The 10,341-nt window shown below is 39.9% G+C and overlaps 1 long non-coding RNA gene across 3 annotated transcripts in view; it reads right to left on the bottom strand.

The window, feature by feature from the left end:
• Positions 1–680: 680 nt before the first annotated feature.
• Positions 681–10,341, bottom strand: part of LOC131971993 (uncharacterized) — a 24,371-nt gene continuing 14,710 nt past the window's right edge. For 2 of the 3 annotated variants that reach the window (XR_009394424.1, XR_009394423.1), the window contains one exon: positions 9,423–9,679. This is a non-coding gene — a long non-coding RNA (uncharacterized LOC131971993). Of the gene's footprint in view, positions 1,356–9,422; positions 9,680–10,341 lie in introns of those variants that run through there. The other variant, XR_009394422.1, reaches the window with a different exon arrangement.

The following is a 10,341-nucleotide window of genomic DNA, read 5'->3' as shown; positions in this document are numbered from 1 at the left end:
TCATTTGCTCATGATCCACCTACATGTACTTAAAATTCTTCTCTAAGCTGAAATCCAGATGAATTTCAGTAAAATATTCATATTTTAGCCAGAAAAGGTTTCCATCTAGCATGTTCAGCCACAGAGAGATGGCTGCACAGATATCAGTGCTGCACATGGGTCTTGACATACAATGAGATCAGGGTTTGAAATTCACTTTTTTTTGTCCACCTGTAACGTGGCTGCTGCTTATTTCCATATCCTGAATGAGATATTTAATGAGACTTGTTCTTTCCATTGTAAAGCTTTCACAATAGCATAATCTTTACTGTATAAACTGCAACCCAGCAGAAACTGAAAACTGTTCCATGCTCCTCTTTTAACATACATTCTTAAGGCTGGTATAATGATAACAAACATCTAAGGACCTTTAGATCCTTCTGTGTATTTTCTCATGTACATAGAAATCAGTTTCCAATAGGTTGATATCAGCATGAACACACTGTAGCTACAGAACGGGATCCTTATCAAATATATATGTTGTGTTCATTAGGGGTGCAGCGGTTCAACAAGCTTATGAATAACATTTTCTTCCATCCAGAGATTTCATAATATATGAAATCAACAAATATTCTTTTAAAAGCAAAACTCAGTTTATTTTAAAACAAACAAAAAAACTTTCAGTATAGCTGCAATCTTTGTGTTTTTATTGCAAACATGAAATGTAATAATACACTCAGCAGGAAGGAGAGTTATTTTTACCTTCCGAGTCCTGCTTGTTCTTGCCAAGGATGCCCCATCGTTTTAGATGTGTTACCATTATCATATTTGCAGACAGTTGTTTTGTTTTTTTTAAGTCACTATTGTATTCAATGCTAGTTACAAAATGTTCCAACAAAGCAGACTTAAATAATGATGAAGCAACAACTTTTGTTTCCTTGTGGATTCAAAAACTGTGACACATGTGCAAAACTGGACATTGGTTTGTGCAGTGAATGGTTCATTTTTTTACAGTTTGGTTTTGCATCCCTATTGTTCATGTTTTGTTGTTTTTTAAATGGTCATTAAATTGTCATCATTTTGTACATTCTCAAATACTGTTTGCCACATTTGCCACAAGAATCTAGGATCAGTCCAATTATAATCGACGAGGCTACTTTCTGACAGACCAGGTTTTGTTTGTTTGGACCCCAGAGCAGAGACAGGCCACTGGTGAATATACACACAAAGGAGTTTATTTACAATGTCACAGAAAAAAGTACGAAGTGGGCAGTGGAGGCTGGTCGGCTCACAGCAAACACACCGGTCATAGAAAAGCCAGGAAGAGCGAGCACATGGAAGCTCTCAGGCAGCGACGGGGGAAACTCATCAAAAACCTGCAGACATGAAAAAACACAAAGTCTAAAAATTACACAAGGAAATAAACTTCACTGGGAGATGTAGATAAAGGCAGAAAATGGGAGGGGAAGGAAAGCAACAGTCCAAACAGAAACCTAAAACTTTCCACTCTGCCATGTCTTCTTGCTTATTTGTTTTTAACTTTTAGCTTCTAACATCATAGAAAGACTACAGAAGAGTAGCTGCACTGCAAGAATCATTGCTTTTATTGTGATATTGACTGATGTGACCTTGGACCCTTAAAATACACACAGCAAACACTATTTAAATTATTGCAACAGAGAGAATTTCTCCTCACATCATCTTCGCTGGTTGTATTTTATGTGTATGCATGCTCCTGTGATATCCATGGAGGATCTTTCATCACTAGTGGGATGAACTTTGATGAATACCTACCTTCCAGGTCAATAACATTTTGGCCGGACATTGTTCTACTCAATACCAGCAATATCTTAGCTCTGGCTCAGTCGATATCACAGAGAGAGGGAGGGACAGAAACGGCAGGAACAGATAGATATGTCCATTAGGGGCTGTAAAATATGCAGGTATAGCTCAGGTTTTAGGATTAAATAATTGATTAGGATGGGTCGATGGTGATATGTATCATTGTTGTTTGATAAGCTATAGCACCATCTGAAGATAGCCCTAGAGAAAATCTATAAGACTATTGATTAGCACATATCTTATAGAAGGTTTCTCTCATGGCATCTAAATATGTGTCCGTGAGATGTTCATTAAATCAATAGGGAATCCTCATATGCACCATTCTGTTTGATCAAATTCTTAATTACTTACCTGGCAGACATGAGCCATGTTCCAGCTATACTGAGTCATGTTAGTTCAGGTGCGGTTCTGTTTCTGTGCAGGGAAACAGTTTAGTTGCACATCAATATCTGTAAGCATACCTGGGATGCTCTGCCTCAGCACATTTTGTTTCGAATCAGTGTTTCAAAGTCGCATATTTGAAAAGAAGAAAAAAACATCCAGAGTTGTTCAAGTCTGTGTTTTTTCCAATTTTGTCTGTGTTCCTCAAAGCATCTAAACTTTTATTTCAGATTTAGTTGACAAGTGCAGGAGGCCTTTTGCAGCAGATTGCCTGGATAATAGAGACTACCACAAACGCTACTTGAATTAATTGCAACATATTGCTTTTTAAGTGAAGATTCATATCATCTCTTTTGCTTTTCCATACCCAAGGGTCATTACCTACAAAAGTAATGCATGAAAAAATATTACAGACAATATGTCGTAGTGGTGGCTGTAGGAAGCAAATTCCATGCAGGGCTTTAGGGCCGCCATCTGCTCTTGAGTTCCACCATAATCACCGGCTTATGAAAGCTCTGTCCTAAAATTTGGCTCTGTGTAGCAGACAATGAGTCGTCTGCCATCTGGGAATCACAACAAGTCCGCTTTCCAACGCACACACTTGCTGTGTTGGATATGATCTGAAGAGGTTCTTCAAACGGCCATGCAACATACTGTTGAAGGGATGTGCTTTGGACGGATCTGTTTCCTTTGGTTCTCGTGTCTGGCACCAAAAAGAGGAAACTGAATTGTTCCACTTGTCAGGCAATGTGCAGCATTAAAAAATATCTGCATGTGTGCATAGTTTTCTCATCTGACATCAGACAAACACTTACTTTATTCAGCCCCTCTATCACTCATAAACACTCTCTCATGGGGGACGTTTCAACTCAGCAGAGGGTGAATACGTTTGAGTTTGAGCAAGGTGTTGAAATTTCCAGCAAAGCTGTGAAGCCTGGGTGAAATGGGATTGTCACTCTAAAGTAAGCTGGGATCACATTATTATGCTTTGATACAGTGTTGGTAAGTTCAGCTGACGTTTTCACGTGCACAGAGAAAGTACCAAACACCAAACTGAATTTCCCTGTGTGCTGGAGTGTGAGGAGGTAAGCATTATGCAGCTTCAGTTTCTCTCCGGCACACAGAATTAGCTGAGGTTAATGTCTGCACCCCAGCTTAGAAAGAAAATGGAGCGTGTGTGTGTAGAGGAGCACGGCGGGGTTGACCATTTTCCCCTCTTCTGTAACTTCATTAAAGAAATATAAAATGGCAGGCCATTAGGGCAAACGCATTCAGCAGCCTCTTATTGAGAGATGCTTTTAGAAAAATCTAATTCACCACAATTTGTATGGCACTCCACACACACAGACACAGACACACACACACACACACACACACACACACACACACAGACACACAGACACACAGACACACACACTCCTCTAATCTTCCGAATATGACTGTAGCTGTGTGAGCTCAGCGAGGGCTTGCAGAGGAGGAGATGGGTGGCACCGGGTTTCCACAGTGATAAAGTGGTGCCTCAAACATGGCCGTCTGTTCGCCCTGCCTTCTTAATAAACAGGAAGGAAGAGAACGAGCAAGCAAAAGACCAACAGAGACTGCAAAACAGACAGATTTGAAGTTCACACTCATTTTTTGCCTTCCTCCACCTCTCCTCTAACAGCCTCCATGTTATCACCTCTCTCTTCTCGATGTGTGCTTCCATCTCTCTCCTCTTGTGTTTGAGTTATTAGCGATGAGAGGAAGTCATTCTCTGTGTGCGGTTATTAGTATTGATCTGAGCGCCGTTCAGCAGCCGTTTCCTGCTGATTTCCTCTCGTTTGCCCTCCCCCCTTTTTCTTACTTTATATCTTTTAATAGTCCAACCCCACCCACCCCACACCCACCCATCCATCCTCCCTCTGCAGCTGCTCTACAGAGAAGTTTTAACAGTACTTTGTCTGCTGTGCCTGACTGATTTACTGGGCATTGTGGCCTTATTACTGCTACACACACTCATGCACATACAACTAACTGACCACTGAAACAATAAATTTACATTCAAGCTCAGGCCTGAGTTTTTTATTGACCAATAAAGCCACACACACACACACACACACACTTCACTCTGCTGTTTGCACAGTGTGCAGTCCGTCTCACACACACACACACACACATTTATTATTGAAGCGATCACTATAAACTATGGGCTCCTCAGACTACACATGGAAGCATGTAATGCTGGTTTGGGGCAGCTGAGTATGTTTTTTGCAGACTTACAGTAAGCAGAAAAACATTTAAGGGACTGACAGATAAAATGCAATTAATCAGCGAATTGACTCGTAATTAAGTTAAATGAAATAAAGTCAGACTTTCTGCAACTAACAATCAGGCAGTTGAACCCGGAAGTGATGTAAGCCTGCATTCTTTCAAAAGTCCAACAGCCGACAACGGAGGTTGCAAAAGAACTTCGGTCCTGTCTATCTCAACACAAAATTGGACTATTTCTCAGTTGAGAAGTTATGGTGTTAATTATGTAAATAATGTTCGGATTTAGAAAAAAGTAGATGACAAAGCAGGGTATGGTTTGGGACGTGGCTACCTTTGATTGACAGGTCGCTAACACCTTGAGCTGTCATCAGGTTAGAAGTGAAGGGAATTTGTTTGTTGTGTTTTCATCTCAGAACTTTGACCCTTTTGTTGAAGTTGAAGTTTGAACATTATTTAAAAATGTCTTGTTGAGTGTTCGGTTGTACTAAAAGACACTTGTGCAAAGCATTTAAATAACACAGGTTGAAACATTTGTATTATTCATAGTATTAATGTCAGTTCTCACCCCAGACAGTGTATCCTGCCAACATCATCTGTCATGAGATGCACACACACACACACACACAAGCAAACTCATGTGAGCCATCTCAAAGTCACACACAGATCAAAAATAAATGAGCAGCCAAATGAGATCGTATCATTTGTTTGGTGTGTTTGTGTGGTCACTGCATCATTGGTTAACACCTTTTCATCACCGGCCTCTTGACAGTTAACTAAACACTATCAATTTCTATCCCTATTCACCAATGGTTGATTGTGACTCTACCCTCAACCTTTAGCCGTAACCTTAATCCTGTCACCAATCCAATGGATCGTTAGCTTTAGCATATTTAGTGCTATTGACATGTCCTTCCTCTGTGACCATGTCTATTAGTCTTGGCTAATAGAGCAGCCATCTGTAATGAAGACACACTACACAGTTCCTAATGGCTTGTGGAAGGGATGTAAACAAGGTCAAAAGTAAAACCAAAACAGCTCATCACAATGAGAGGAAAATGAAAGAAAACCATCACCACGGTCAGACAATAACTCGGCTCACAGCAGCAGCAACAAACAAAGCTATTTGTAAAAGGAAAGAGGGGAGCGAGAGGCCGTTTCTAGGGGGAAATCATGTTGCCAGGTACGTTATCCACAGTTCAACCCGGCCTGTCCTCTGTTGTTGGGAGGCTGGAGAACACAGTGAGAGACTCTCCCAAGCTTTTTTGCTGCTCAGTGACTGGGAGGGTACTGTTTGTTTGTTTTTTTCAAAAAAGTACAACTTATAAATAGAGGCCAGCTTCTGAGGGAGGGAGAGCAAGGACAGTGACTCCAACAGAACACACTGACACAGTCACACAAATAGACTCACTGTATACAGAAGAGTGACAAACACAGGCTACTTTCTCATACTTACTAATGGAATGGACTTTTTTCCCTATTTTGTAGGATGTGCAATGTCAATCAGGACTTAAATTAGATTTTAAGTCTTAATTTATTGTTTTACTTATAAATTAAGGCTTAAACGTTTTCTGTTTGACATTGCCTTTCCCAAGGTCATTTAAAAATGTTATAAATCTACTATATTTCTACATTTTTTGTCCCTTTTATGTATTTATCATGTATATTTGGGTATAAATTATATTATTTTATATTTAGAAATACTTTGTGTATGAAATTTGCTTTATTTGGTGATATGACCCCATCATCACATCATCAATTTACAAGTGTAGTCATGCCATAATACAAAATAACCAGTGATTTAATTGAAATTGTATGTGGAGGTGATGTGGCCCTTTTGTTTCAGCATCAGTAAAACCTGGTAAAGAATATTTTCTGACTAGAAACAAGATGAAAGGAGAAGAGCAGTGGCCTTAATCGGAAAAGCTGTGTTTCATTTTTATATGATTAAAAACAGGATTTTAGCATGTGGAAAAGCTGAACAACAACATTAAAACTCAGTTTCAAAGGGTCTCTTATACTCAAATGTGAAAGTGAAGTGTAAGTCATTACATTATGTTATATCTATAGGTGTTACATGGTGCCTATTGCAATCTAGTTTCTGCCCGCTCAGTATTCAGTAAATACTTCAATGTAGAATGAGTTCAGAAACAGCTACAGTCACAAACAAAGCTCATTTAGAAATACACAAACACTAATGCACTCTATTCACGTGGCCCATCAGTGTGAATATCAATATACAGAGACACAAGCACCCAATTATCGAGATCTAACTGGCTGCTATATTTAGAAGATGTGAACTGCGACAAGGAATATGAATATTTCTGCAACGATTTTTTTGCAGCCTGCATGTGAAAAAGGAATCGTCATGCTCCATGGCAGTAACGCTCTGGATTGATGACAAACCTGTTTAACAGCCTCTTGTGTTCACTTCAGCCTACCAGCAATATGCTGAGTTACATATCTGTCTCTCATTTGTACTTGTTCCCTCTCTCTCCCTCCCCCTCTCTGTGAATATGAATGATATTCAGTTGCACATTAATCCACCCTGGATATTAATTACAGTCCCCATTAACATTTAATAAATACTTCCCAGGTGGGCTTGCTGCTGAGTGAACTGAGAGCCTTATCAAATATTAGGCCTTTAATTGGCCTTTCACTCCAATGAATGGCTTTTTAATTAGCGTGCAGTTATCATCCCTCCACCAACCACAGGGCCAGGCTGATCAGCACACGCAGATGTGCCAGTTCTGCTGAGTGAGGGCATCTTAATGACCTGAGGTAGGCCACTCGTTGCATAATACTCCATTCCAGTGGCCAAGAGAGGAATAGTGCAATCTGTGGGTTTCAGGCCACAGCCAGACACTAAGTGATTGTCTGGTTATAGTATAGAGATGTATTGGGATAGCAGGGATACACCTTTTCACCGTGTGTTTGTGCAGAGGAAAACAAAATGTAACTGAAATTTCCCTTTTTTTATTCACTTTTTCAAAATGACTAATCAGGACCTCTGGGGATATGCACATTTTCTTCATTTATGCATTTTCTAAGTTACTGAGTCATTGTCTTTACTGATGATTTTCTGAAACATATCTAGGCATGCACTGAGGAGAAGGCAGGGAACCACCTTGGACTGATTTCCAACCCTAAGCTTGGAGAAAAGAAACAGACAGATGTTCACTATGACTACAGTTTCCCCACATTTTATTTCCTTTTTCGTGAATTGGTTTAACATATATAGATAGTAGGGTTTGTTTACCAAGCAGCAATCCCTGGAGCTGAAAAATCAGCTCCACTGAAGTGCCAAAAACTGCAGTTCCTTGACTGACCACATGAGGCTGGCTCCAAAAGTGAGTCAATCCCCATAGGCTCCTAGCCTGGGTATACCCAGACTGCCTTGCACGCTCGAATTTAATTTCGAACCTCCAGGCAGTCTGGCAACTACGGGAGTTTCTTAGCCCTGTTTTAGGGATCCAATCACAGAGCGGGGAGGGACGGTGAGACGTTGACGCGTACTACTCGGCACTTGGAAGCTTTCCGGATCCAACATGGCTGCTGCAGACGTGAAACTCTCTTTAGCTGTAGACGGTGTTTAAATAGTTTAGAGCGAGAGTTGAAAGGCGAAAGGTCTCTCGGCGGCTCCGCTGTCCCCCGGCTGGTAGCGAGATCACCGGTAGCGGGGCTATTAGCGCCGCACCGGCGGTGATCTCGCTCCGAATCGGGGGACAGCGGAGCTGCCGAGAGACCCGCAGCAGCTTGTTTGTTGCCCATAAAATCAGTGGATGTGTGTGGCAGAATGACATGAGGGGGAATAAAGCGTGAAAATAAATAATCTTGCAGAAAGCGAGGACTGGAGAAGCAAAGCAGCAAACAACACTCTCTCACAGACACACACACAACAAGCATCCATTTCTGTTGCTCTCCTACGTCATCTGGTATAACTGATCTGATTGGCTAAGAGCTACCTACAGACGCTTTGATAGACATTCTAAGCGCCCAATAAACGGCTCTGGAGGATCTTAAACCACACCTCCTCTACGGAAAAATAAACGGCAGGTGTCCAGACCTAATCTCCAATGAGATTTGGTCTGTTGTTAGCCAGGCTAATAGGCTCCCATATTAAAATGCCAAAATATACAGTAGAAATAAGAATGTTTATAGTCTAGTAGAAAAGTGTTTTTGGTCTCTATAGCTGATTCTCCCTTCATGATAACTGTTTGGGGTGAATTTTATTTTTTTATTAAAATTTAATCAAGGCTAAACGTTATGCATAATTAAGGACTTGGCCACTTTGCATGCAGGTGATTTCAGCAACCAGGTTTCATTTGGAACACCACAGTTTCACCTCTTTGCTCCATTTTTGGATTAACCGGGAGTAAGGCTGCCAGAATAAATGTTGCCATTTTACATTTCTGCAGATATCACAGCATTTTCTTTTTACTACAAATATGTTGAATGTGATTGTTTCTGAACCACTGCAAACATGTGACGACCACAACACCCAGAGAACCCATGCTGACACAGGGAGAACATGCAAACTCCACACTCGTTTATGGTTAGGTAAAAAAAGAGAAAAGAATAAGAATGTAAAAACCCTACTTCAAGACATAACTTCCAATAACAGGACACAAAAATAATACTTCCATACAAAACATCAATCTCCAGGTTTAAACCTCTGAAGTCCAGGAGATTTTGGTTCAAATTTGTCAACTTCCTATGCATTCATTTCTGTCTCTGTTTAGCATCTTTCAGTCTGTCCTTACATCACATGCATGGCTCCTTTTTCTCTACACAAACTTGGCTATCAGGCAGATTTTTCCTTTTATTTTAATTAACAAAGTATAAAGCTGCCAGGATCATAACATACAAGCAAAAGACACAGGTTTCTATGGATTTTTTTTTTTTTTTACCATTTATACACACAAAAACAGCAGAAATAATAAATAATAAAACTACAAAACAGTCTGTTTGCATGTAAATTAAAATAGTAATAGTTTCCACTGTAGAAAGAAAATTCACATTTTTAAAAATGGTCTAGAAACATAAATGGCACACTGTGAAAGCTCCTATGATTGCACTTTCAACTGGCTTTCTCAGCTCATCTACATATCATATATAAATAAAATTATTACTGTAAATAAAACATGTGTATTTTCAATAAATAGATGGACTCCAGAGGGTTAAAGTCATGGGTTGGTTGATGTCGTCCACCTTGGCTCCTGCAACATATCTGTGGTTTGCAGAAGTAAAATTCCAACATTATTTGCTGGCGACTGGGCTGGAGCTTCACAAAAGCTCTTCAGAAACATATGGCTGTACTCACAGAAACGACATCCATGTTTTATACAGTCTATGTTCCTTATCACTGAATAAGTTCCAGCAACGCAAGGTGAGGTTCTGGATCAAAGAAGATAACGCAACTAAAGCAACTTCATTGGTTTTTAGCCATTCTGAGAAACACTTATAAAACGCTCAAATTTACAGATATTGGATTTTGTCACAAAATACCAGCAATCAGCACCTTCATCTAAAGATATCTGCATCAGCATCCACCATCAACAATCGATATTGCTATAAGTGAGAGCATTCAAAGTAAATATGGAGACGATGATATATAATTTACTCCAGCAAATCTGATTACAAATAATGTGTTATATATCTTGTTTGTCCAACTTCAATTCATCTTTTTTTCAAGGCTTGGTTGATTTAATAAGGAGGCTTTCTCTGGCTGGAGATGTATGGTGTGATGCAACACTCATATGTGAATCACTTCCATATCTGGACCACCTCCAATTAATATACTCACACATACACCCAGGCACATATTCACACCAATATGCAGTGAAAACACAGCAGGAGAGAGTGACGGCTGTCACAAACACTTTAAATCAC

The sequence above is a fragment of the Centropristis striata genome, chromosome 5 (genome assembly GCF_030273125.1).
Source record: "Centropristis striata isolate RG_2023a ecotype Rhode Island chromosome 5, C.striata_1.0, whole genome shotgun sequence".
Classification (NCBI taxonomy): Eukaryota; Metazoa; Chordata; class Actinopteri; order Perciformes; family Serranidae; genus Centropristis; species Centropristis striata.
Note: the sequence above shows the minus strand (reverse complement) of the source record. Positions and strands in the feature narration are given on the sequence as shown.